Raw genomic sequence first — 27,674 nt, 5'->3', positions numbered from 1 at the left:
AATAGGCAAGAAGACTCGCAATCAGTTTAAACGGAGCTAAAGATTTTTAAGAGAAGGCTTATGAAGCCCCCTGGGTCTGAACGAAAAGCTGGGTTAGCAAGAGTCTAATCACCAATGAGAAGTCAGGGTGTCTTATTGGAAACAACATCACAGTGGTCAGGACTTTAGAAGTTCATGACAGCGAACTGCAAGGGTAGAGGTAGCATTTGAGAAAGGGACCAGTGCTTCCCTCCTGGACCTATCCATTCTGAGAAACACTGTCTCCTTCTGAGAAATGAAGAATACAATAAAGGAAGAGTACAAATCAATGAATTGTATAAACGAATACATTCCATACAAGAAAGAGTACAGAATTGCATCATGTTCATTGGTTTTTCTAACCTTTGGGATTAGTTTCCATATGTCACATGGTGTGATGAAACACAAATTTGTTTCAAAGTCTTCGTCCTAGGGAAGTGTAAGTTGCCTGCTTTGGGTTTGTGTGTTGACAAAAATTAAAGCTAATCAACGATGTGCTACACATTTCACTAGAACGAAGAATAACTTTGTTTAGGAATCAACATAAATATCCACAAACATAGGAAAAACTACAACTTTTCAGATTCTTATTTGCTTTAAATTCAGGGAAGTATTTAAAAAATAAACACACTAAGGGTATCTGGGTCGCTCATTCGGTTAAGCATCTGCCTTCAGCTCAGGTCGTGATCCCAGGGTCCTGGAATCCAGCTCCATCCAGCTCCAGGTTGGGCTCCCTGCTCAGCAGGGAGCCTACTTCTCCCTCTGCCTGCCACTCCTCCTGCTTGTACTCTCTTTCTCTGTCAAATGAATAAATAAAATATTTAAAATAAATAAATAAACACAAACCATGCAAATCTCATTGCCTTCTCCTTATTTTGTTAGTACATCAAGAAACTATTACTTCTAGTAGTAGAAAAGAAATACAGCATCTGTGATAAACTATTATTTCTCTTTTCTATTTACAAATTCTACAAATCAGTTAATTTATTGTTTCCTTAAATAGGATCCTCACATAGTGTTTAAATATCCCCCACAGACTTGTCTTCACGCTATTTAAGAATTTCAATATATTGATTGTTCCTCTTTCACAAATTGGAAATGCAGCCTCAGAAATTACTTGATTTTTACCAAGTTCATTCAAATTTGATTTGCTCATTAAACTCTAGGAAATCTAGTAATTTTTTTTAAAGATTTTATTTATTTATTTATTCGACAGAGATAGAGACAGCCAGCGAGAGAGGGAACACAAGCAGGGGGAGTGGGAGAGGAAGAAGCAGGCTCATAGCAGAAGAGCCTGATGTGGGGCTCGATCCCACAACGCCGGGATCACGCCCTGAGCCGAAGGCAGACGCCCAACCGCTGTGCCACCCAGGCGCCCCAGAAATCTAGTAATTTAACGCTGCTTTAGTATTTTATATATTTATATGTTAAAACCCTAAAGAATGTCCACAATTGTCTGTTCTGCCCATTTGGCTCCCAACAGAAGATCTGGATGATACTTGGAGAACTTTATCTGAAATGTATACCTGGACTCATCTAAAAGAAATGTCTTCTAAGGTGGATTTATATCTTCTATACGCAATTATAGGTTTTATATTGCTCAAATCAGAAACATTTATGTTATGTGACTTCTAATTACAAAATTACATTAAGTGTAACCCAATTTTCAGGAAACACAGTTTTAAAACATTAATTCAAAACTAAAAATGATATTCATTATTGTATACTATATAGAATAAATTTACATGATAGAAAAAAACTAAAAACTACCATTAATCTGTAAAATCCATAATATTAACTGATACACCTAGAAACTAAATTTCTAGGTTCTTTTTTTTTTTTTTTTTTTTTAGAGAGAGAGAGGGAGAGGGTGGGAGGTTAAAAGGGAGAAGGAAAGAGAGGATCTTAAGCAGGTTCCACATCCAGCATGGAGCTTGACTCGGGGCTTGATCTCACAACCCTGAGCTCATGACCTAAGCTGAAATCAAGAGTCGGACACTTAACTAACTGAGCCACCCAGGTGCCCCTAAATTTCTAGGTTCTTATGCAATTTCTCCTTTTAAATATAAAAAGTCAGAAAATCTATATAAATTAATTAAGTGGAATAGAATTTTTATTTAAAAATTACATACATTATTTTCAAATAAACTTATTTTTAATAATTCCAGATTTACAGAAAAGTTGCAAAGAAAAAAATACAGGAAGTTCCAATATACTCTGCATTCAGATTTTCCAAATGTTGCCTCTTACATAACCATGGTTTACTTGTTAAAATTAATGAATTGAGACATTGATTAATTAAGTTACAAACTTCATTCAGATTTTACCAGTTTTTCCAATAATCCTTTTTCTTTTTCAGGATCCAATCCAGGTAACCACATTGCATTTCACTATGTTATTTCAAATAAAAACATGTTTATATTTATTCTGGATATAAAGAACAAATATCAGTAATACAATAAATCTTATTTGAATTTTTAAAATAATGTAGTGTAAGTAGAAATTGAATACACTTATTTGCCAGTAGGCTTTATAAAACTTAGAAAAAAATTTAAAATACGTCTCTGATTTCAGTCCCTTTAGTACCTCTAGTGTAATTATTATTTTCATTTGCTCTTGGTTTATTATTAATTGACATGAGTCTCTTGTAGAAGCATAAAATTATATGAAAAGATTGAAACAATAAATTCACATACACTCTGAAAAAGTGGAATTTATATTTTCACGTGTTTATTATATTATTATTTGCCCAGTATATAGAAAAAGGTGGGAGGATGGGGTAACTAGGTGGATGGGCATTAAGGAGAACACGTAATGGAATGAGCACTGGGTGTTATATGCAACTGATCAATCACTGACCTCTACCTCTGAAACTAATAATACACTGTATGTTAATTAATTGAATTTAAATAAAATAAAATTTAAAAAAATAAAGATGGGTTTCTGTGACCACAAACTGTCTGGGTTAGAGACAAGGACAATTTACGTAGAGATGGTAGATGACATATCTGAGAAAGTGAAGAGACAGAGAGAGAGAGAGACTTCAGCCATACCAGGCTTGGGCGTATCTGGGGAATTGTGAATAGAGAACTACCTTATTAAAGACTTTTTGGAAATTGAATCTGGAACCACTACCTATGGATTTGTAACTGATATCATAGGGGGTATAGCATGGAGAAATCAAGAGGTGATCAATCCATTGCACTCAGGAGTCGTCAATTATACTGAACAAGGTTTTCAAGCCAAAAAAAAGTAAGGAAAACTCAGAAAAGACCAGAGGAATCATGCAAATATGGTTAAATGATTAGAAAACATGATCTTTAAGACATGGGCTTGTTTACTCTAGAGAAAGGAAGCTAGAATCGATCTTCGGTTTGAAGTTTGGCTACTACCCTGAGGATGCAATGACTACATCTACCAACCCATAACAGATGGAATTAATCGCAACAATGGCAAGATGTATGTGAGATAAAGAAACAAAATTTCCCCCTGATTATGGAAGTTATTAAACTGTTGAAAGTTCAACAGTGTTTTCGTTCTTAGCAAGTAAAATGAAATAGCAATTTTAGCAAAATTGCTTATCATGTCCTTGATTTTCTTGAGATTGTCACCACTTAGACTTCCATCTTTTAACAACATGCCACGTCTGGGTGTTTCTAAACTTCATACAAATAGAATAATACTGGATATAGTATCATTGTTTGATACTATATATCAAAATTATATTATTTTTTGATCAAAATTACATTTGATCAAAATTATATTTATATAAATTAATCCATCTTAGGGTTGGGGTTTTTTTGTTTTGGTTCTTGGGTTTTGTTTGAGCAAAATTTGCTTGATCAAAATTATGTTTATATAAATTAATCCATCTTAAGGTTGGGTTTTTTTTGTTTTGGTTTTTGGGTTTTTTTGAGAACGATCTTATTCTCTGGCACCATAAGGTATTCTGAGCAAATCTTATATTTCCTTTTCCCAGCCAACCACTTCACAAGGAGCCCTGGTTCCTTCTATCGCAAAATGATATTTAGGAATCAAGATCTGGGCTCCAAGTGTGCTTATTTCTACTGGGTTGTCATTACTTTTAGACCTGCTCAGCACATAGAATGCAAAGATATGTTTATGTATACTAACCCATGCATACATACACATTATATTTATTTCTGTATCTATTTATTTGTGTATTGAAAACATAAGTAAATATTTTATAGAAAATGAGATGCAAGGACATATATTGAAAATATTATTAAATGTTCAAATATATATATGTATATATGTATATACATATCTCACAAGTTCATACAGACATTTCCAATTCCCATCCAGCACCACAGGGTTCCCTCTTGTCTTTCCCCCTTTGCCTATTTGTAAGGTTTTCCTCAGAGGGTAAGAAAAAAAAATTGGCTCCCATTTTCTACAGTATATTTATTTATTCAATCATAATGTAAATCACACTACATAAAGTAGTTTCATAATTACTAACCCATACCTCCATGAGAAACAAATTTACTCACTACAATGCATTATTTGTGTAACACTTTTTTTTTTTTTTTTTGGATTTGGCTTTCGATTATCCACTTACTCTTTGTGGTGTACAGTTCTACTGGTTTTTAAAAACTGCAAAAAGTCAAGCATCTGCCATTATTGTTGTGATACCAAACAGTTTCAATGCCCCCCAAATCCTTTCATGCTGACCCTTTGGGTCAACATCTCCCCTCACTTCTTACCCTAGCAACTATAGATCTGTTTTCCAGCCCTAGAATTTACTTTTTTCCATAATAACATATAAGTGGAATCAAGCAATATGTAGTCTTTTACAGTTGGCTTTTTCTACTTAGCAAAAAACATTTAAGATTTATTTATACCGTGTATCGGTAGCTTTTTCCCTTATATTGCTAAATAAATATTTTCTTTTATGATTGTACAACTGTGTCTCTATTCATTCACTGGTTAAAGGATAACTGAGTTGTTACTAGGTTGGGCGATTAGGAATAAGTTTGCTGTACACATTCAAAGAAAGGTTTTCATGTTAATACAGATTTTTATTTATCTCGTGAAAATACTGAGGAAAAAGATTGTTGAGTCGTGTGGTAAGTACACGTTTAACTTTATAAGACTAGAATAAAGAGTCCAGCGATATTGATTTACATTATCAACATGGTGCTAATGTAATTCAGTGGGGGAAAGAATGATGTTCTCAGTGTGATGCTGTGGTGGAGTAAGGATGACCACCAATTTGTAGATATCCCTTCCACTGAGACATAGTCAGTCTCCCTTCCCTTGAATCTGAGCTTTCCTATGACTTCTTTCCCCAAAAGAGTATGAAGGAATTGACACTATATCAATTTTAGACCATAAGTGGGCTAGCAGTTTCTACCTTGCTCTCTTGACACCATGAGCTGCTATTTAAGAAGTCCAACAACACTGAGGTCACCAGACAATGAGAATCCAAAAGGAAGAAGCCTCCATTGAGTATGAGCCACCACGTGAGATAGAGAGCAAGACAGAATAGTCAACGAGCTTGATCACCACACATTTGAGCAAAGAAGCCCTTTTGGAAGTAAATCTTTCAGCTCCAGATGCCCTCGGAAGTAAATCCTTCAGCTCCAGATGCCCTCGGAAGTAAATCCTTCAGCTCCAGATGCCCTCGCTGATAACAGATCAAAAACAAACCACCTTACCAAGCCCTCCCAGAATTCCTGATCCAAAAGATTATTATGGGGAAAAATGTAAAAGTTGGCTCCTACTTCATTTCACATATTCAAACATTAATTTGAAATGGATTATGACTCTAAATGTAAAAGGCAAAGTTATAAAAAAATACCCAGGTAACACATTGGAGAAAATCTTTATAACGTAGGATTAGGCAAAATTTCTTAAACAAGATTCAGAAAACACTAAGCATAAAAGCAAAAATTGATAAATCGTACCTCACTAAAATTAGGGGCTCCTGGGTGGCTCAGTCAGTTAAGCATCTGCCTTTGGCTCAGGTTATGATCTTGGGATCCTGAGATCCAGGCCCACATCAGGCTCCCTGCTCAGCGGGGAGTCTGCTTCTTCCTTTCCCTCTGCCCCTCCTCCCCCAACTCCTGCACTCTTTCTCTCTTTCAAATAAGTAGATAAAATCTTTAAAGCGATTTAAGACTTCTGTTTTTCTAAAGACGACATTTAGAATTTCAAAAGGTTTGCCCATAGATTGGGACAAGATACTTTATAACACATATATTTTTTTTAGTTTTCCTTGCATATCTTTTTCCAATCCTCATTTTTAATCTATATATATTAATGCTTCTTAATTAAAACATAAAAATTATGCGGTGGTTCTTCTTTTATTATTTTAAACTAACAATTTGTCTTTTAACTGGAATACTCAGTATCCTCGCATTTAATGTACCTACTCATATAGTTACTTTGTTTTCTACTGTCCTGTGTTGCTATTCATTTTTTATGTATGAGCTAAATATCTATAGCTCTCTAATGTGTTTCAAAAAGTATTTTATTTTAATTTTTATCCAGTTTTTTAGTTAGTACTATGGAAACAATGGTCTGTTTTTACCTGCTGTATCCTATCTGAAGCCCTCCATATTATTTTTTCTTATCAGATAAGATATCCCCTTGCAGGAGTGTGTTGTGTCCCTCTCTCTTTTCTCATAAATTGTAGAATCAGTTTGTCAAATCCACTAATAAACTTTTGAGGTTTTTATTTGAATTGTATTTCATTTATTGATCAATTCAAATGCTATTTTCTTTAGATAGTTTTTCAATCCATTAATGTATTATATCTGTCCATTTGTCTTCTTTAATGTCTTTCACTAAGATTTTATATTTTCAGGAATTGTATCTTTATTTATTTATTTATTTATTTATTTATTTATTTATTTGATGGAGGGTGGGGGAGAGAGAGCACAAGCAGGGGAGGAGCAGAGAGAAAGAGAGAGAAGCTGAGTCTGCGCTGAGCATGGAGCACAGAGCCCAATGCAGGGCTTGATCATATGATCCGGAGATCATGACCATAGCAGAAACCAAGAGATGGTTGCTTTAACTGACTGAGCCACCCAGGTGCCCCAAGACTTGTGTATCTCTTATGAAATTTACTCCTACGTACATTTTGTTTCCAATATAATTAAAAATGGCTTATTTTATTTGATTTCATTTTCTGTTTATTAGTATCTTAATGCAAATTAGTTTGCATATTAATCTCATGTGCAAAAATTTGATATACTTTCTTATTAATTCCAATTACCTACAAATTATTTTTATTAGATCTTTCATAATGACAATCTCATAATTTACATATAATTATATCTTTTCTGACTCTCCAAAAAGAATGTTTATTAAAAATGGCCATAGCAGATATCCCTGATTAGTTCATATGTGTAATATTTCCAACATTTCTCCATTAAGTATAATTTTTACTGTAGAATTTTTATAGAAACCTTTAGTCAGGTCATAAAAGTTCCTTCTATCCTTGGTTTTCTATGAATTTATTTACAGTGTATGGATGCTAAGTTGCACTTCTTATTTTCCTGTATCTTTAAATACAATTGTCACATTTATCCCTTCCAATTGTTAATTGTAGTAAATTGCATTCACTGGTTTTCTTGTATTAAACTTCTATTGCACTTGGACACCTGGCCAAACAGTATTTTTCTTATTTTTTATACATTTCTCAGTCAGATTCGCTAATGTTTGGCTAAACATTTTTGCATCATTGTCACAGGCCTGAAATTATCCTCATTCACTCTTTTTGTCTTAAACTTATGCTATTCTTATATAATGAGCTGGAATGTTGTCTCTTGCTATTCACTCTGGAATCACTAATGGTAACATACAAGCTGTTAACTGACCCGACCCCCCCACCCCAGAAAAAACTTCCATCTGGGATGAATGTACCTTTTTTCAAGTACATATTTTAGGTTTTCCTTATTGAGAGTGTGTTGCAGGCAAATTCTTTTAGGTTTTCTTTATCTTAAAATGTCACTATTTTGCTCTCATTCTTGTCATTTTTCTAGTACACTACTCTGCACTCATAGCTATTTTTTCTCAGTATATTAAATACATTATTGCACTTTCTCAGTATATTAAATACATCATTGCACTTTCTTTTACTGTTGCTGTTAATAAATCATCTCAGAATAATTGTCGTTAACTCTAGATGTTACTGTGTATCCTGTTGGCTGGGTTTTTTTTTTTTTTTTTTAAAGATTTTATTTACTTATTCGACAGAGATAGAGACAGCCAGCGAGAGAGGGAACACAAGCAGGGGGAGTGGGAGAGGAAGAAGCAGGCTCATAGCGGAGGAGCCTGATGTGGGGCTCGATCCCATAACGCCGGGATCATGCCCTGAGCCGAAGGCAGACGCTTAACCGCTGTGCCACCTAGGCGCCCCTGTTGGCTGGGGTTTTAAAACTATATCTTCTATTTCTTTTTTAAGCTGTATTTTTCTGTTTTCCACCCTATGGGCTCCCTTACATTCATGGATATGTCTCCATTATCTCTCTCCAGTTCACAGATTTGCTCCTCATCTTCTTCTAATACACTGATAAACTCATTTTATTCAAATTTTATGTGCAGTCATTTTTATGGACCCTTACTTATATTTTGATTATTCCATTATCTAATGTTTTTGCAGGTTTGAGTTTGTGATTCGTTTGTCTGGTTTTGTTGTTGTTGCTGTTTTCCCCTGCTGGTTCACAGTCAACATGGCTGGCTTAGTTTGTTTTATTTTGTTTTGCTTTGCATTGTTTCTGTTTTTACTGTGAGCTCATGTTACTGTAGATATTATTTGAGCCCTGAGTTGAGGTGTTTTTGTTTTTTGTTTTTTAATGAGAGGGGGCTATTGTCCTGCCACTTCCCAAGGGCACAGCTAATCAGGGATCGCTTTACACTGAACACGTGTATGTTGAGTACTAAGACCACCCAGGAAGTATGAATTCAGCCAGTAAAATTAAAGTCAGTTGGCTGTGCTTACTAGGTATAAAAGAAAGCTTTTTATTCCCCTCCATACAGTATCAAAGTTCAAGACAGATTAATTTTCTTGTCCTCTTTCAACAGGTGGATGCATGGTATATGGAGACACAAGTCCCTGAAAGCATCCCATCTCGTATATACCTAGTGTTCCCCACTTCTTTTTTTTAATTTAATTTTATTTTTTGATGTAAAGTTCGATGATTCATTAGTTGCGTATAACACCCCGTGCACCATGCAAAACGTGCCCTCTTCCAAACAGTTCCAGAAAACAAGCTTCATCCATAGGGAAAATTCCTTCAAGGGGAACTGATTCAGAGTTTTGTTTTCCTCTGTTGATTCCTTGACTTCTAAGAAATCCTTACTTTCTTAACTATTCACAGATGCATTCATAAAGATTTTATTTTTAATATTTCCTCCCTCTCATTTAAGCTGTTTTCAGCAGAAGGGGTCTTAAGGCAATCTAGTTCATAGCACTGCCTGAAACAGAAATAAAATCTTGCTCACATTTAAATCCTATATTATAAATTGAAACACCAACTCTCAGTTATCAACTCTTGTATTAAAAAGTTCTTGCCTAAACTGAAGGTCACCAGAGGGGGTGGGGGTTGGGGGAAATAGGTGATGGGGATTAAGGAGCGTACCTGTGATGAGCACCAGGTGTTGTATGGAAGTGTTGAATCACTATATTGAACACCCAAAACTAATATTACCCTGTATGTTAACTAACTGGAATTTAAATAAAAACTTTAAAAAAAGAGCAGACCAACAATTCAAAAAATAAAAAAATAAAAAGTTCTTGTCTATAACAATTAAATAGTAACTTAACAACTATTGTTTTAAATTATGAAAGATAAAGGAAAACATTTAAAAAAATCTGTCTCCAAATAATTCCTTCATCATAAAAGAATTCATTTAAAGTATGCCATTTGCATCCCATCATGGGCAAGCATCGTTTGTATATTAGTCTTAATAATTTTCAGTTCAGTTGATCTGAAAGGAACATTTGTTTGCTGAGTGTCTATAATCAAAAAAAAAAAAAAAAAGCTGCAGATGGAGATAAGCCAATCCCTGCCCTCAAGGACTTTACCCTCCAGTGGGAGAATTATATAAGTAACCAATTACCAAAATTGGATAGACATAAAAAGTAATAAAAGAACTATGGATACAGCAACAAAAATAGAAGAAAGGTGCTTGTTACTACCTCAGCCCGTCTCTTTGTAGGTGGGGGAGGAACTGGCATCATCCAGCATTTTTTCACCATGGAGTCGTCATAGAAGCATACTGAAAGTAAACAAAATTTCTCCCGCACAGAAGAGGCTGACCGGTGTTTTGGAATTCAGGAGGGGCAAATAGAACAGAGAAAGGTACAGAGATAGAAAGCAGCATTGTGCATGCAGGAAACAACAAATAGTGTTTACCCTGAGGACTCAAACGGCAAGAAGGCCTGGGAGAGGTGAGATTGTACACATTGCCACGGGTCATGGGAAGGAATGTGAATTTTATCTGCCACATGAGTAAGAAGCATTGTTTCAAGCAGCAAAGAAGCAAAATAAATGTGTAAATCAGATATGTTAGGTAGGAAATTCACAGAGGATGGAATATGTGGAACATGCCTACGTGGTTTTCTCTTCATTTTTTATTGTATTTCTTTATTTTGGGTTTAGCATTTTCTACAGAATCTTCTGTGTGTTTCTGTAGCATTTATTTATCATTATAATGGAAACATGCCATTTTATCACAAAGAAAATTGATTTGATACACACGTCCACATACACACACCCCATCAGAAGTTATATATATCCCATCTACCTATACATATCTATAGCTAGGTGAATGGCTAGATAGACGTATCTTTATATGTACATTTCCTTTTATGCACGTTTACATAGTTTTTTAAAGCATACAGTACATAACACACAGTTCACAATGCTTTGTAAACATTTTATTAGCTTAAAAAAGATACCATGAAAGGGGCACTTGGTTAAGCATTTACCTCTTGATTTCAGCTCAGGTCGTGATCTCAGGGTCATAAGGTTGAGCCCCGCATTGGGCTCCGAGCTCAGTGTGGAGTCTGCTTGCGATTCTCTTTCTCTCTCTCTCACTGCCCTTCCCCCCCTACTCACACTCACTAAAATAAATAAACAAATAAATAAATAAATAAAATCTTTAAAAAAAAAAGGTACCATAAAAATTTGCCAGGTCTTTAAGGTTTCTTTTCACGATATCTTTATGCTACGTAACAGTAAATCATATATCACTATTCTAATTTATTTAAAATTGCTTATATTAGGGACACTGGGCTGACTTAGTCAGTGGAGAGTGTGACTCTTGATCTCGGGGTTGTGAGTTTGAGCCCCACCTAGGGTATACTTAAAAATAATTTTTTAATAACTGAATCTAATATTATTACTCAAAAATAATTTAATAATCTCTAAAAAATAAAATAAAATTGCTTATTTTAGAATATATTTTGATTTTTCACTATTAATAGAAAAAAATCACACAGGGAAACATCATCATACATAAATGCTTTAGCATACCTTTAGGTATCTCTTTAAATTATATAAATAAAAAAATGGAATCTTTCCCAGTTAAAGGTGAAAAACATGTGGAAAACATTTGTGGCACATTTCCAAATTGACCTCCAAAATGTTATGCTCATTTTCGCTACTCCGAAGAATGCAAAAGAGTGCCAATTTCTTCATCCTCTCATCAACATGGGAATGTAATTTGAGATTTAATTTCAATTTATTTGGTTATTAATAAAGGGTTTCTTGATATTTATTCTGAGGTCAACTATGTTTCTTCTTTGGTGAACTGTTTATATTATTTTAATTTTTTCATTGCAATGCCCAAATTTTAATAATTATTTGTAAATGAGCTTTGTGTTCTAAAAACATGAATACTTTCTCATACATGTGTGAATGAAAAAATATTATTCAACTGATAAAGAACAGTGAGGCAGGCTTTATTTAGGGGACCATAGTGATAGGTGTAGGAACCACTGGAATCCGGTTTTGCACTGGTGAGAGAGATGAGACTCTACTCCAAACATAGCAAGGAAAAGTAGGAGTTAGAGCCAAGGAGCACTGCAGAGGTCAGTGGATGGAAAATTACCCAGAGGGAGCAGCAGGGGTAAAGGAGATTTGGCCTAACTGGCCCAACAGGATTCTTGGCTGAAGGCAGGCCAGGGTGGTCAGACATCACCTGGGGGATGGTGAGGAATGAGGAATCTGATCAGATACAGAGGATGGGGGATTCTAGCTAAACTGACTCAGCAGGATTCTTGCTAAAACTGGACATTGCAGAGACAAGCATGGAAGCCCCCAAATCAAGGATTAAAGGAATTTGGAGGAACTTGAGTAGAGTTTGGTCAAAGAGAGAACTTCTGTCACATGTTTTTTTATATTATCTCAATTATGATAAATCTAACTTTTTCTTACATTTTTTGACACAACTTTTTTTTAAAGATTGCATTTATTTGAGAGAGAGTGAGTGAGAGAGCACAAGCAGGGGGAGGGGCAGAGGAAGAGGGAGAAATGGACTCCCGGCTGAGCAGGGAGCCCAACATATGGGGTTCTATCCCAGGACCCTGGAATCATGACTTCAGCCAAAGGCGGATGCTTAACCAACTGAGCCACCCAAGGTGCCCCAACACATGACAACTTTTAAGTTAAATCTATTGGTGATTTCTTTCTAATAATTTATATGTTGTTATGCTTTAAAACACTTTCCTTTCCCAATGATGAAACAGACATATATGTCTATGTTCTCGTTCTCTTAGTACTTCAATTTTTAACTTACGTTGTTAAAATTCAGCTAGGATTTGTTTGGTATGTGGTATTAGAAAACCAACTTGTTTCTTAAGAATTTAGCAAACTTACTAAAGTGCAACAGTAATATAGTCTCTACTAGATCAAAATATTGCTTTTGTCATAAACTGATTTTACAAATAATCATAAGTTGTTCGTCGATTTCTATTTTGTGGTATATCTATTCATGAGCTAGTTGTTTGAACAAGTGTAGCTTTATGACATTGAATGTCTGCACATTCTCCTTCCTTGCTGTTCGTCAAAGATTACTCGCCTCTTCTTATCTACTAATTCTTATATAAGAAATTCAAAAAGATTTTGTCATATTACAAAAGAAACATCATTTAGCCTCTTCCAAGTGTCAAAATGTTATTATTTTTTGTCCACATAGTTAAAAAATAAAAGGGAGGGGCGCCTGGGTGGCTCAACCAGTTAAGCATCTATCTGCCTTCAGCTCAGGTCATGGTCCCAGGATCCGGGGATCGAGCCCCACATCAGCATCAGGACCTGTCTCCCTGCTCAGCGGGGAGCCTGCTTCTCCTTCTCCTTCTGCCACCTGCCCCCCAATTTGTGCACTCTCTCGCACGTGCTCTCTCCCTCTCAAATAAATAAAATCTTAAAAATAAATAAATAAAATAAAATAATAAAAAATAAAAATAAAAGGGAACAAAAGGCTATAGAGTGAAATGTGTCTCCTATACACTTCCAAATACTGAAGTCTCGTCTGCAGACAATCAGCATTAATTACTGTGTATCTTTAAGATATATTTCATGCACATACATGAAAATTCTAATCTATTTACCTTTCTAGTGGTGTGGGAAACAAAGGCAAAAGAAAAATTAAATTTCCTTACTACTTACAGCCTGTTGACAAGTCCTTGGAACAGGCAGAGTGACCTTCCTCTAGGAGCTCAGCTGCCTCAATGTTAATGCGCTGCGAAGGACAAAATGCAATCTTAAGGATCCTGTAAGTCTACTTTAAACATACAGAAATTCTTTTGGAAACTTCCTTTATCTCCACCCCCCAAGACAGAGGTTGGCAGTCATCCCCAAAACATATGATCCACCGATACACGTCTGAAGGGTCTCATGACTAAGGTTTTATTAGACAGTAATAAATGACCTTTTCCTAAAAGTTGCTAGCCCACTCAACATCCTGGAAACCTTGCTTCCAAAGTTCCTTAGAGACTTGCACTATCCCTAATCCCCTCCCAACTTGAAAGTATTTAAGGGGCCACTCCTCATGACCCCTCTTTCTGCCCACGCGTCCTGTCCCCATGTTTTAATAAAACCACCTTTTTGCACCAAAGATGGGTCAAGAATTCTTTCTTAGCCCTCGGCTTTGAACCCCAACATCTTTCCTACATCACTAGTCTCCAGGTTTTTTTCCTGTTTCTTAAAAAAATACGGATATCTGGGTGGAAAGATTTATTTCCTTTCTCAATGCAGTAAACATGGCTCTCTGCTGTCTTCTGGGTTGCATCACTGCTGAAAGAATTCTGCTGTAACTTTGATATTCATTGCTCTATATGTAATGTTTCTTTTTCACTGTGTGCCTGGGAGATTTTTCTCTGTTTTTTGGCAATTTAACTACAATGTATCTAGGAACTTATTCATATTCTTATTATTTATCACTCTTGGGGTTTTCTGTGTTTCTTACATCCATGATTTTTTTCTTTCATTAATTTGGGGAAATTCTTGGCTGTTTTTCCTTCAAAGATGTCTTCTGCTTTATTCTCTCTTTTCCCTAACTGCAAGTCCACTTACTTGTATGTTAACAACTTGAATATTGTCCCACAGATCTTGGATATGCTAGTGATTTTTGATTGTTGTTTTAAAATATTTTCTTCCTATTTATGTTTGAATAATTTTTATTGGCCTATTTTCAATATTAGGGACTCTTTCCTCAGCTGTGTTCAGTTTACTGATAAGTCTGTTAAAGGGATCCTTTTTATCTGATGGTGTGTTTTTATTTCTTGCATTTTCATTTTACTTCTTTAGAAAGTTTCCATGTCTCTTTTGATGTGACACGTATGTTCATGCACGCTGCCTACATTTATTCATAGTTATTTTAAAGTTCTAGATACTTTAAATAACTGTGTCATTCTGGGTCTGTTTCTGTGGACTCCTTTACCTCTTGATGTTTTTCCCCTTGCTTTTCAGGGTATATTTTCATTTTTTGTTGAATGATGGTCATTGTGTGTAGAAAAGTAAAAATCAAGGTAATTAGAATTTATTCCCAGAAATGGGTACACTTTTTCTCTAGTTCAGTCATTATGTGGGGGAGGGCGAGGGTCAAGCACTCAGTAGTTGAACTGGATTAGCTTCTGTTACCCTCAGTGCACCACAGACTTCGACCTTGTGCTCAGGGTGGGGTGTAAGGCACCGACGGGTTTTTATGATGCAGTGTCTTCCATGGACATGGATATGATATCATTTGACCAAATCATTTTGCATCTTTCAAAAGTGGTTCTAAATTTGTTGTGATTCTGGGTTTTGTTTTGTTTTGTTTTTGCCATGTTTCTGTCCAGGATTTTAATAGTTTTTTATGGTTGTAAAGGAGGATTTTCTTACGCTGTATCTTTAAACTACTTGCTTTCTATATGTGTAGATATTATGACCATGTTAAATTATCTTATGTTATATAATAGTTTTTACTTGATTTTCTTAGCTTTAAGTAAAATATCAAACTGTTGAATGTGAAGTATGTTACTTCGCATTTTCAATTTTTCTTGTGATTTATTCCTCATGCCTAATATCATTGGTTAGTTCTTCCAGAAAAATGTTAGTTAATATTGGTAATAGTGGAATTCTTATATTGCTACTTCTATTATTTGCTCATTTAAAATGATGTTAACATATGGGTAAGAATGCCAGAGAATATTTTTAAAGTATCTAACTTTCTTATTTTATTAAGAGCCTTTATGAATCATGGATATCATATTTATTAAATGCTTTTTTCTGCATCTAAGGAGTTCAGAACATACAATTTTTCCCTTAGACCTATTAATAATAAACTATTAATAATTCATGATAATGAATTACCCTTGCTTTTCTGGCTTAAATATTAACTATACGGGGTTCTTTTTCCAATTAGAGGTTTTAGGTGAGTAAAAATGAATTAGGCCTTATTTTTATTTTTTTTTATTTAAAATTCAATTGGCCAACATATATTACATCATTAGTTTCAATAATTCATCAGTTGTACAACACCCAGTGCTCATCACATCACGTGCCCTAAGCCCATCGCCCAGTTACTCCATCCCTCCACCCACCTCCCTTTCCACAACCCTCAGTTTGTTTCCCATAGTTAAGAGTCTCTCATGGTTTATCTCCCTTTCTGATTTGGTTTTATCTTTTTTTTTTTTTGGATGAGTTTTGTTTTGTTTAGATTCCATGCACGAGCGAGATGACACAGTCTTTTTCTCTCACTGTCTGATTTCTTTACTTAGCATAATGCCTTCAAGGTCCATCTATGCTGCAAGTGGCAGAATTTTTTTCCTTTTTATGGCTTAATAGTATTCTACTGTGTGTGTGTGTGTGTGTGTGTGTGTGTGTGTGTTCATTTTCTTTATGCATTCATCCATTGATGGATTCTTAGGTTGTTTCCATGTCCTGGGATCAAGCCCTGCATTGGGCTCCCTGTTCAGTGGGGAGTCTGTTTTTCCCTCTGCCCCTCCCCCAGGCTTGTGCTCTCTTTCTCTCGGGTAAATAAATAAAATCTAATAAAGAAAGAAAAAAAGAAAGAAAGGGAAGAAACGAAACATTGGACAACACCAATGACTACATAAATGCTCTCTTATCTATTGGACATTGAGCACATCAATTAATCTCTCTAACCTTCTGATAATAATGGAATATACGTCATAGGGCTATTTTGATGTCAAATAAGCTAATACACAGAAAGTCTATTGTGTAGTGCCAGGCAATCCAGAAGTTGTCAATACACATGAGCTGTCTTCACTTCTACCACCTCCACCACCATCACCATCATCACATATCTAAATCAATTTCATTCAAGTATTTAGAAATATTTTATACATGTTTCTCTTGGATTATCCAATATTTTAAATTATTTATGTCTTTGACTCCTTCATCAGTCAGAACACCTTATGTGACTATGATTATTTTCTTAATTTTTTTCGATTACTTGGGGACCATTCTGGGCCTGTACATGAATGTCTACTTCAGGATCTACCGGACGGTGAAGGAGAAAAAAGAAGCCATGTTGGATAAGTGTTTCATTTAAATGGCATTTTCAATTTTTCAAAAGATGCATGTTTAAAAATACATGATGGGATGAGCACTGGGTGTTACACACAACTATTGAATCCCTGAACACTACATCAAAAACTAATGATGTACTATATGTTGGCCAATTGAATTTGAATTAAAAAATATATATACTATAATTTTCAAAGTGCCAATTCAGAAAATGTGCTCAAAATTGTGGTATTATCACAATTTGTAAAAATATGATTAAGGCATATATTGATTTCTCTAATATATATGTATATAATATCATACCAGAAATTAGTTGTAGGATAAAAATTAAATCATTTTTCACAAACTATTTTTGTTCCTTAGTATAAGTATTTCCCTCTAATCTGAAAACAGAATACAAAGGAATCTATTTTTCTTAGGAATAAAAGATTATCTTCATAGATCCACTATATTGTACCATCGTTAACAAGAATCATTAGGAAAGTAAGGAAACTCCATGTAAGGAGCCCAAAAACCTATTCCTATTACTTTACTCAATATTTTTAAAAGAACAAATAAATCATGTGTAAAGGAAAAAATATTAGAATATTAAAAATATTAAAAATTTTTATATTAAATTGAAGTCTTCAAGTTTAAGGGTGTGTTTTGTTTTATTTTACAATGCCCCAGTCATTCTTTACACCAAATAATAACATTTTAATATTTTAGTTTAATAGGCATCCATAATCTTTCCTTTTTTTTTCAAAAAACAAAGAAGTATTGCTAACATTCCTAAATGATACTAAAGAAAAGTTTTACAGAAATGCAAAACGAGTTAAACAATACAAGCCATTCATTAGACTTTCAAAATTAGATCTTAGCATAATTTTCTTTCTCATTTCCCTACTACTAAATGGATCTAAACTGAATTTCTCAGTAACTAATCCCTTTCATCTGTGAATATCTGCGAGTTATCATACCAACTCTATGTTGTTTCTATACAGAATGATTAATAAGGATAATTTAGTAGAATGTAGAAACTAAACCATACAAAACAAAATGTGTTAGGCCAAATGACAAAATATTAAATTGAAAAATTATTTCTAAAGTCTATGACCCTTTTCATAAGAAGAGAATTTTCCCATATTCTTACCTTCTTAGAAAAGGTACAGAAGCGGTGGTACTATTCATATATGACATATTTTTATGAAGGTTCAAAAAAATGAAAAGAAGAAAATTGGATTGAAAACTCCTCTTTTGTGAAAAACTCACTGCGGCCCCCCACCTGCTCTTGAAAGGTTAATCCTCCATCTTTATGCCATCCCCTCCTCTTTATCTCTACCCTGCATTTAGCCATAACCCCTGGAGAGCAACTATTTAAATACATTTGTATATTTTTAATTTAAATTCAATTACACAACACATAGTACATCATTAGTCTCAGATATAGTGTTCAACAATTTATCAGTTGCATATACACAGTGCTCATCATATCACATGCCCTCCTTAATGTGCAACACCCAATTACCCCATCCGCCCACCCATCTCCCTTCCAGCAACCCTCAGTTTGTTTCCTTTAGTTAAGAGTCTCTCATGGTTTTTCTCCCTCTCTGATGATTTCCCATTCAGTTTTCCCTCCCTTCCCCTATAATCCTTTATGCAATTTCCTATATTCCACACATGAGTGAAGCCATATAATAATTGTCTTTCTCTGATTGACTTATTTCACTCAGCATAATACCCTCCAGTTCCATCCATCCATGTCGATGTAAATGGTAAGTAGTCATCCTTTCTGATGGCTGAGTAATATTCCATCGTATATATACACCACATCTTCTTTATCCATTCATCAGTCAATGTACATCTCAACTCTTTCCACAGTTTGGATACTGTGGGCATTGCTGCTATGAACATTGGGGTGCAGGTGACCCTTCGGATCACTGCATTTGTATCTTTGGGATAAATACCCAGTAGTGCAATTGCTGGGTCATAGGGTAGCTCTAAAACAAACAAACAAAAAAAGAAAGAAAGAAGGAAGGAAGGAAGGAAGGAAGGAAGGAAGGAAGGAAGGAAGAAAGAAAGAAAGAAAGAAAGAAAGAAAGAAAGAAAGAAAGAAAGAAAGAAAGAAAGAAAGAAAGAAAGAAAGAAAGAAAAGGAGGGTACTTGATGTAATGAGCACTGGGTATTATATGCAACTTATGAATCACTAAATTTTACTTCTGAAACTAATTTTAAGAAAAAGAGCTTGCTTTCTACTGGGAATCGAGTGATTCAACATTAAATTTTAACTTTCCACATTTACAAAATAATGGAGAAAACTTAGATGATTGCCTCAATAGATTAATAAAATGCACAAAATACATACATACATACATACATACATATACATTGTATAAGATTCTCAAAAGCAATTATTTAAACAATCCTGATAAGACTGTGAAACTTCAGGGTGCAGGGTGAATATCATTAATGCCCAGTACAGCAACTGACACAAGCAGATATGTAATCAACATTAAAAATTAAAAAGGAGGAACACAGGAGAGAAAGATGGGAAGGAGGGTGGGAGGGAGGGAAGAAGATTGATTAAGCCTCAGAGGAAAAACTTGATACAGTTGTTAAGAAGCCATTTGAATTGGTAACAAAGTTTCTTCTCCCATTTTTCAGCATGGATTTTATGCCTACAGTGAATGACTTGAAGCTTTCAACAGCCGACTAAAATGAGTAATATTCCCGGAAATAGCAAGATGGATGTACTTGTAATAAAATCAAATGTAAAATGTAAAAAGGAAAAGAAAAAATTGATGTGCGAAGTACGTAAACAAAGATATCTCTAATTTGACATACTGCTGATGGGGAAAAAAACCCAGTTTTTCTTTCCTGTCCTTTTGGTTTCATGATATGAGTTTTATACTGTCCCTAAAATCATCAAGTCTATTCTTAAACCACAAGAAAGAAATGCTTTACCTCATGGCACCTGGGCTCAAGACAAGGAATGGGTGACAGTCTCCGGGTTCTGTCAAAAGCCATATCCAAAGAACCAGCTACTCAGAAATGGCATCTGGGTTAGAAGGTTAATTCATTCAGTTCTTTAAGTTCGTAAGGTTTTGCCTTATACTTTTGGCTCATTCCATGTCATGTAGATAATCTCCTTGTGTTTTAGTTTCTCGTTTTGCCCGAAGAGGAACAAATGCCTGACTTGCGTCTCCTCCCTCGCTGTAGTGTCTCCCAGCATCGCCCCGCTGCCTTCCTGTCCTGCAGTTGCTGCACAGGTGTTCCGACCCCGGCGCTTGTGCCTGGCAGGTGTGTTTCTGCCGCTCTCTTGCAGCACGCTTTCGGGTTTCACCTGCTTCCTTTCGTTTGATCTCTAATTTTGAATGAGAAGTATATATAGCCTGTGCAGTTGCCCTGAGTTTGGATAAACGTCAGTTGCCGAGCACGTCTGAGCAAGTGGCACATTCTTCTTCTAGGTAGGAAAGTTGATTTGTCCTAATTGCAAAGTTTACCATCTATTTATCCTTTCTGAGTTGAAACTTTCTCGTATAAATTTAGGAATGGCTTTTTGGCAGAGCTGTAATAACATGGATCAGTCTCTGTACTTAAGTATTCAATATATATTAGAGATGTGGACGGCGTTGATGGATTCCAGGAAACATTACATTTACCTACGCAGAGTCCAGTGTGCTTACTTTAAAGTTACAAAGTCATAAAACTGAAGACCTCATTTTATATTTCCTGCCTCAAGGATACATTATGGAAATTTGGAATCTATTTCTGCTTTCTGATATATAAATATATACACATACATACATAATATTTATATTTGTACTTACGTGATCCGCATATACACATATGTGACTTTTCAATTAAGTCAGAGAATCTACAAAATGTAGCCTTGAATCCTTTGGAACCTAAATCTCTTTACGCCATCATATTCTCCAGTTCTTCTATAGGTTTAATTATGTAAGACAAAAATTGGCTTATTCGATGTTTTAATTCATTGTGTCCTGACACTGGTGACAATAATACCATTAGCCACAGTGGTTTCATAGAAAAAGAAAAAAGTGTGTCTGATTTTCTGGCATGAACACCATTCTAATTATGCCAAGATTTTACTGAGGAATAATTACCCCATCTAGGACACAGCATGTAATAAATTGCTTACACAGCAGAGCTATACCATTAAAACAAATATTCAGCAATTTGGATACCTATTGTCATTCAAAGTGCTAAAATTATATTAAAAGTTATAGAATATTGGCGCTGGCTCTGTCCAACCTGCCCATGTCACAGATCTAGAAACTAAGTTCCAGAGAGTCTGTAATTAAGGTTATGGAGCAGGTGGTGGCCACACATCTGAAATGAGTTGTCCTCACCCCTCACCCGTCCTTTTTCTTGTGTACTCCCACCACCTTTAAAGAGTTTTAACTAGAGTTGTATACATTTTGTGCTTGATTGTCTTAAAGGTTGAAAGAACAGATTACCTGACTCTATCAATTATTAGCTGTGTGAGCTTGGCCAAATTTCTTAACTTCTCTGTGCCTCAATTACCTCATCTGTGAAACAAAGATAATGATAATAGTGAAACTACATGTGAGGATTAATTAGCTTAAATATGTAAAGTATACATGGCATAGCGTGAATATGAAAGAAATACCACACATTATTATCATGGGAAAATCCAAGAAAACATGAATTCAGATACAATTTCATTTACGATTGGCTCCCTTCCCCTGCCTAGTTTTCTTGAGTGTACCACAGTTCTTAATTGAGGAGCAGCATGAAAAAGAAGGCACATCTTTGCAAAGAACAGCAGGCAGCCACTGCTCAGAAAACAGGGAATTGGGAATGGAGCAGGAGTTAGCCAGGGGTGCCTGGGTGGTTCAGTGGGTTAAGAGGCCGACTCTTGATTTCAGCTCTGGTCATGATCTCGGTGGTGAGATCAAGCCCCTGCATGGGGCTCTGCCCTGAATGTGGAGCCTGCTTAAGATTCTCTCTCCCTCTCCCTCTGCCCCTCCCCTCTCTAAAAAGAAAAAAAAAAGAGTAGCGGTTACCCCTCTACATACACACACACACACACACACACACACACACACACACACCCTCAGTGTTCTCCTAGCCCAATTTCCTGAGATCAGATGGACAAACAGAAAGTTCCTAGAATCATTGCTACTAGCCTAGCCTAAAAATCTGAGACAGGCACCAGGCGAGAATCATCCCCACCGATATTAATCCATAGTGGACAACCCCCACCAACTCTCAGAGAGCAGGTGGGACTAAGCTGTTTTCAGCTATCACTTCTAGACCCCCAGAATTTCTTGCTAGTTGATTTCATATACTCCAACAGGCCATATCATTCACCTTTAAATATTACAATTCTGCATCTTCACCGCAGAGGTTTTGTGCATGATAGCAAAAATGTTTACAAAAGTATAATAAACTCTTCTATAATGTCATACGTATAACCACATTGTCTTCAAATTGTCTTAATCAGATATAATTTGATAGTATTACCATTACTAATGTAGTGCTTTTGACTAACATTGTTTCCACTCTTAGATTTTAGAAAAGATTTGGGGACCATAATTTGTATGGTCCATGTATCTTGAAAAATTTCCCTAGGACAGAAGGGGCTAGAAATGCAGGAGATGGGGCAGAAGTGAAGGAGGGCAGGCGTCTTTCAGAGAAGCAATCCACCGGCCCCTGCTGAGAACTTTAGGGGCTCTTGGCAACAGGAGGCCACTCTGCAATCCCAAAGAGGTGACATCTGCCTCTGACAATCTAGAGGGCCCCGGAAAATGTGGAGGTTCAAGATTCTCAGGCTAACCCACCCAACTGCCTCCATCTTAGGTCTGAGGGTACCACATTTTTCTATTAGGACCCTGACTTTGGCACAAGTCCACTATACGGGATGCATTTTCAGATTTTCAGCACCATCTGCTCTCTGGCTGCAGGAGATAAGGATGACTTTCACAACACGCCTTGAAATTAAGAATCAGAAAAACAATCTCCCTTCTTAAAAGTATTCTCAAGACTTCTAAAGCAGGGGTTACCACACTTTTTCCTAACGGGGCCAGATAATGACTATTTGGGGCTTGCAGGCCACGTGGCCCCTTTGCACTTGTTCCATTCCACGTTGTCATGCAAAGCAGTCAGAGACAATATGTAAACAAACGGTTGTGGCTTCCTTCCAGCAAAAGTTCATTTACAAAAATAGGTGGCCAGCCCACAGGCTGTAGTTTGCCAACCCCTACTCTGAAGCAACTGTCAAAAGCACCCGACAGGGGCGCCTGGGTGGCTCAGTCATTAAGCATCTGCCTTCCACTCCGGGCGTGATTCCAGAGTTCTGGGATCGAGCCCCACATCAGGCTCCTCCGCTGGGAGCCTGCTTCTTCCTCTCCCACTCCCCCTGCCTTTGTTCCTTCTCTCGCTGGCTGTCTCTCTCTCTGTCAAATAAATAAATAAAATCTTTAAAAAATAAAAAGAAAAAAAAAACCTATCCGACCACACACTCTTCTTAATTACTCTTTTCCTCATTCTCTTTAAGAGCCCTGCTGCTGCAAACACCTGCCACCTCACCCCGCAGCGAGAGTCTTTGCCGTGACAATGCCACTGCATGCCACAGGCGAGGCCACCCACTTACCAGCAGCAAGCAGTGTATATCGATGTCTGATCGGGGAGCAGTGCCGTCTACAGCATCTTCTGATACTCCTTGTTTGACATTCAGTTGAGCCCAGAAAGCAGCCTCAGGACAGGGCTTGTGGGCATGTAGTCTTTGAGGAGGTCGAAGGGCAAGGAGCCGGTAAACTAGCTTAGAAAGCAGGAGAGGGAGACAAGCAAGAATAAGAGGATGAAGGGATGAAGCCAATCCAAGGGTGCATTAGGGACACTTGGAACTTGGTTCTATCAGGACCCTCTGAAGAGACAGGTATAATGGACCTCTATTCTGTCTCCAAGGAAAAGAAGAGACTGCAGGGAATGAGATGGAGTCGCTTATGTCAAGCAGTGATTCAAGCAGTGAGGGGTGTTGCACCTCAGATCCCTTATTGCTGAGACCAGCACTGGGGGATAACACAGAACTGATAACCAGCAGAACCAGAGGAGGGAGGTCTGCGAAGGCCCAAGACTGATTAAATCCCTTTAAAAAGGGAGGATTTTTGCAGCAAACGTCAGGCTCTCCAGACACCGATTCCTCTGTGTCTGCAAAAAAGCATCTGCGGCCAAAGGTTCTGCCAGACTGATCTCCAAACAGAACAGAGATCCTCCTTGGCTGGATCATAAGCCGTAAGTGCCGAGAGCTGACCGGGACCGGACAGAGGTTCACCTCAACTGTGTGTCCACAGACTGACTTTGTGTTTGGTTCACTAACTTCCTACCCCGTTCTATCTTGTCTGTTGTGTGACCTGGCTTGTAATTTGCTTTGTGTGATGTGTCAGAATTTAAACATGTGGTGAAATGTCCTTGAATTTGGAACCCTGAAACTGCTTTATAATTATGTTGACCTTGCCTTATGACTGCATACAGCTGACACTGTGGAAAGACACAACTCCGTGTGTGCCTTCATAGTGTGCTCATGACAAGGACCCATTTCCCACTGGCTCCAATTCTCATCAAGAGCTACCACCTGGCTATTAACTCCGCTGAGCTCCCCAGTTGCATTGCAGGACCATTACTCTGCAGCTTCGATGGGCTCCAGGTGAGAAACATTCGTGACATAGGGTGCAGCTGAGAAATGCTGCCAGGTTACACCTGCCCAAGAGTGTTTAGTGTGGCAATGGCCAGAATTGAGGGCCCAGAATAAGAGCCAGGAGAATGTGAGGTAGGCAGGAATCCCAGGACTTTGAAAATATTCAAATTTTAATAATTCTGAGCTCATCATTCTAATTGCCATAGTGAATTGCCAACAAACCACAGAACTTCGTAATTCAGTCATTAGTTATCAATAAAATACAAAGGAGCATTGTAAAGTCATAAATCCTTATAGAAAGGAAGCTTAGAAATCATGAAGTTTGCTCTTTGGAATCTCAAAAATCACTTCCAAAAAATCTGGCTAATCGATTTACCATTTCTGCTTAAATGCTTAAATGCAGGGGTGGGGGGAGAAGGGAGGAGGGGAAGGGGAAGGACCAAAAAAAAAAAAAAAAAAAAAAAGCTTCTACCTCAATCAGCTAATCAATAAATTATAAGCTGGGTGGGAATAGTTTAAATTTCTTATTCTGTGGTCTCATGTGCCTCCTACTGACTAAAACTGTCCACTTATAATTCCAGAATTTATTAAACTAGCGATACTATGCCAATATTAATTAATTTTAAGTAATAAAACATCCTCATAATACAATTTTAAATTCATGTGACATTTGGAAGTCACTTGTATTTGGGGTAGTCGAACATTTGCATGAAGTACTGGGGCTTAAGAATAGTTTTAAATTTTATCGTTTGTCACCACCTGGTGGTAGAACATTTTCTCATTTTCTTAGAATTTTGCACTTGGAAGTTCCTCTTTGTTGCCAAGGAAAATCTCTAAACCAAGAAAGTAAGTTTGGCAAGTATGTAACTTTAGCCTTGATAGTCAAGTATCAATATATACTAACCATACTTAGGTAGTTAATAGTAACATTTGTTTAATGAATGAATTTTTGTCTCGGTAAATTGCAATGTCTATGATCTTTTCATTTGAATTGCAAAAAAAACCTTTTAAATGTGATGAATGAAAGTGATCCACAGTATTACCTTATCAGAGGTGATTTCCTTTTTTTAAAGCTTAATCGATTTTTGGTTTAAGGTAATAGAACTACATGATTAAGAAGGAATTAGTTAAGGCATTTTATTATTATTTTAAGGATATAATTACATTTAAAACTTACAATATTTAAAAGATATTTTCCATGATATGAAAAGGTAAGAGAAAATTTGGTGAAAATGTATCGAATAAGATTGGAAAGGTGTAAAAACTGCAAGTTCCAGCCTTAACTATTGGGAAAAACAGCTGAACATCATTTGTTGTAGAACTTCGCCACCTCGTGGACCAAAAAAGAAGTACCAAAGGCTGTGCAGTTTTTAAGGTGGAAATTTTTATTGCCAGAAAATTCCTATTTAGAATTTAAATAAAACTCAATCATTGGAAACATCAGCAATGACAGATCTGACAACATACTTACCTACCAAAGCAATTAATTGGTAAAAATCCCAAAGGCAATTGATGAAAAATTATGAGCCGGTGTTCTTTCTAAGTCCCCAGTTTGGCTACATCTTAAGGCAAATCAGTTAACCTCCATGAGGCTCAGTTCCACATCTGTCGAACAAGGGGAGTGGATTAGACAGATCATACTCTTTTCAGTTCTTGCAAATGCATGATTTTGAGCTCATAGCTATTTTAAATCCAAATGCAATTTACAGCAATTTTTCTGTTTTCAATATTTGTATTTCTACTATGTAACTGGCTTAACATAGATGTTTTCTATTTTCTCATTTATGAGCAAATAAAATATCCGTTTGTCCAGTATTATTTTAGACCATATGTTCCCCCCAAAAGCACTAATGCTAAACAGCTTTCCTCTTCTAATTGGTAAATCCTCTGGTCTGAAAATATGAATAGCATTACATGTTTATGAAATATGTACATTGTTTCTGTAGACAATGTTTACATTAAAACAATGCTAATAGCTCATGTATTTTATCAGATTCCTTCATTTCATGGTTACTTGAATACTTAATCTGGTATAGACTTCTTGAGAATTATGAATAGAGTATTGTGTCTGTAGTATCTGCATAAATAAAACACATACAACATGTAAAGTATAAGTAAGAATGACTACTTGTTTGTTTCTTGTACTTTAAACTGCGTGAAACTTTTTCTTTTCTCTGTTAATAGAGGACATAGATGCTTTTAAAAGGTCAAACTGTTAATTGTAAAAATATTTTTATGCCAAATATTTTAACTTTTATTAGGTCATCTCTACAAATAATAAAAACTGGTTGAGGCCTATAAATTAGAACATATCAAGATTTATGCTTCCATAAGCACATATGTATTCTATAAAAAGAAAACCAGAAATATGGTAGGGGTGAATTCAGCATGTGAGCGTCGGGTACACGTTTAAATCAAGAAGCAAACATTTTATGAGTGGGTGTGCAAAACTGACTTACAAGGATCCAATATCACATGTCACTTTTACTAGCACCATGTACAAATTTCATTCCTTTGGTCTTGTTCCTCTAGTAAAGTATGTTTTTCGATTCACAATTTTGTTTATAAGTATATTTATACGTACATATTTGTGTCACACCACAAATGCCTGAATGGAGCGCTGGTCTTTAAAAACAAAAAAGTAAGTAGATTAAATGTTCTTCTGAGCATGGATGGAGTTTTTCAAGCTGAGTAATTGGCAACTTCTACATCCATGCCTCTGTTGAAGCGATTAAAAAAGAATCATTTCCCAGAACTACAGGTGCACAACAGATTGGAGTCATTATGCAAAAGAACAGAAATCTGGAGAGAAACCCAGTGAATAAAAAAGCCATGTTCCTGGCCATTCTTTTGCCGTTAGCTCTCTGTTTTTTCAGCTCTATTTGTATATACAACATGAAATCTGCAAAAATTATAATGGATTTGAAGTAAGCCATTCAAGATTAGAAATGTATGCCTTGAATTAAACAAACTTCCAATAAGAACCC

At 36.2% G+C, this 27,674-nt stretch overlaps 1 long non-coding RNA gene across 1 annotated transcript; it reads right to left on the bottom strand.

Annotated features, from left to right (window-relative positions):
- Positions 1-622: 622 nt before the first annotated feature.
- Positions 623-26,414, bottom strand: LOC125281468 (uncharacterized). The gene is made up of 4 exons (XR_007188718.2): positions 26,159-26,414; positions 23,644-23,811; positions 13,662-13,734; positions 623-815 (listed from the first exon to the last, which is right to left on the bottom strand). It is a non-coding gene; the product is annotated as an uncharacterized LOC125281468 (long non-coding RNA).
- Between the last annotated feature and the right edge of the window lie 1,260 nt (positions 26,415-27,674).

Source organism: Ursus arctos, unplaced genomic scaffold (genome assembly GCF_023065955.2).
Source record: "Ursus arctos isolate Adak ecotype North America unplaced genomic scaffold, UrsArc2.0 scaffold_4, whole genome shotgun sequence".
Classification (NCBI taxonomy): domain Eukaryota; kingdom Metazoa; phylum Chordata; class Mammalia; order Carnivora; family Ursidae; genus Ursus; species Ursus arctos.
Note: the sequence above shows the minus strand (reverse complement) of the source record. Positions and strands in the feature narration are given on the sequence as shown.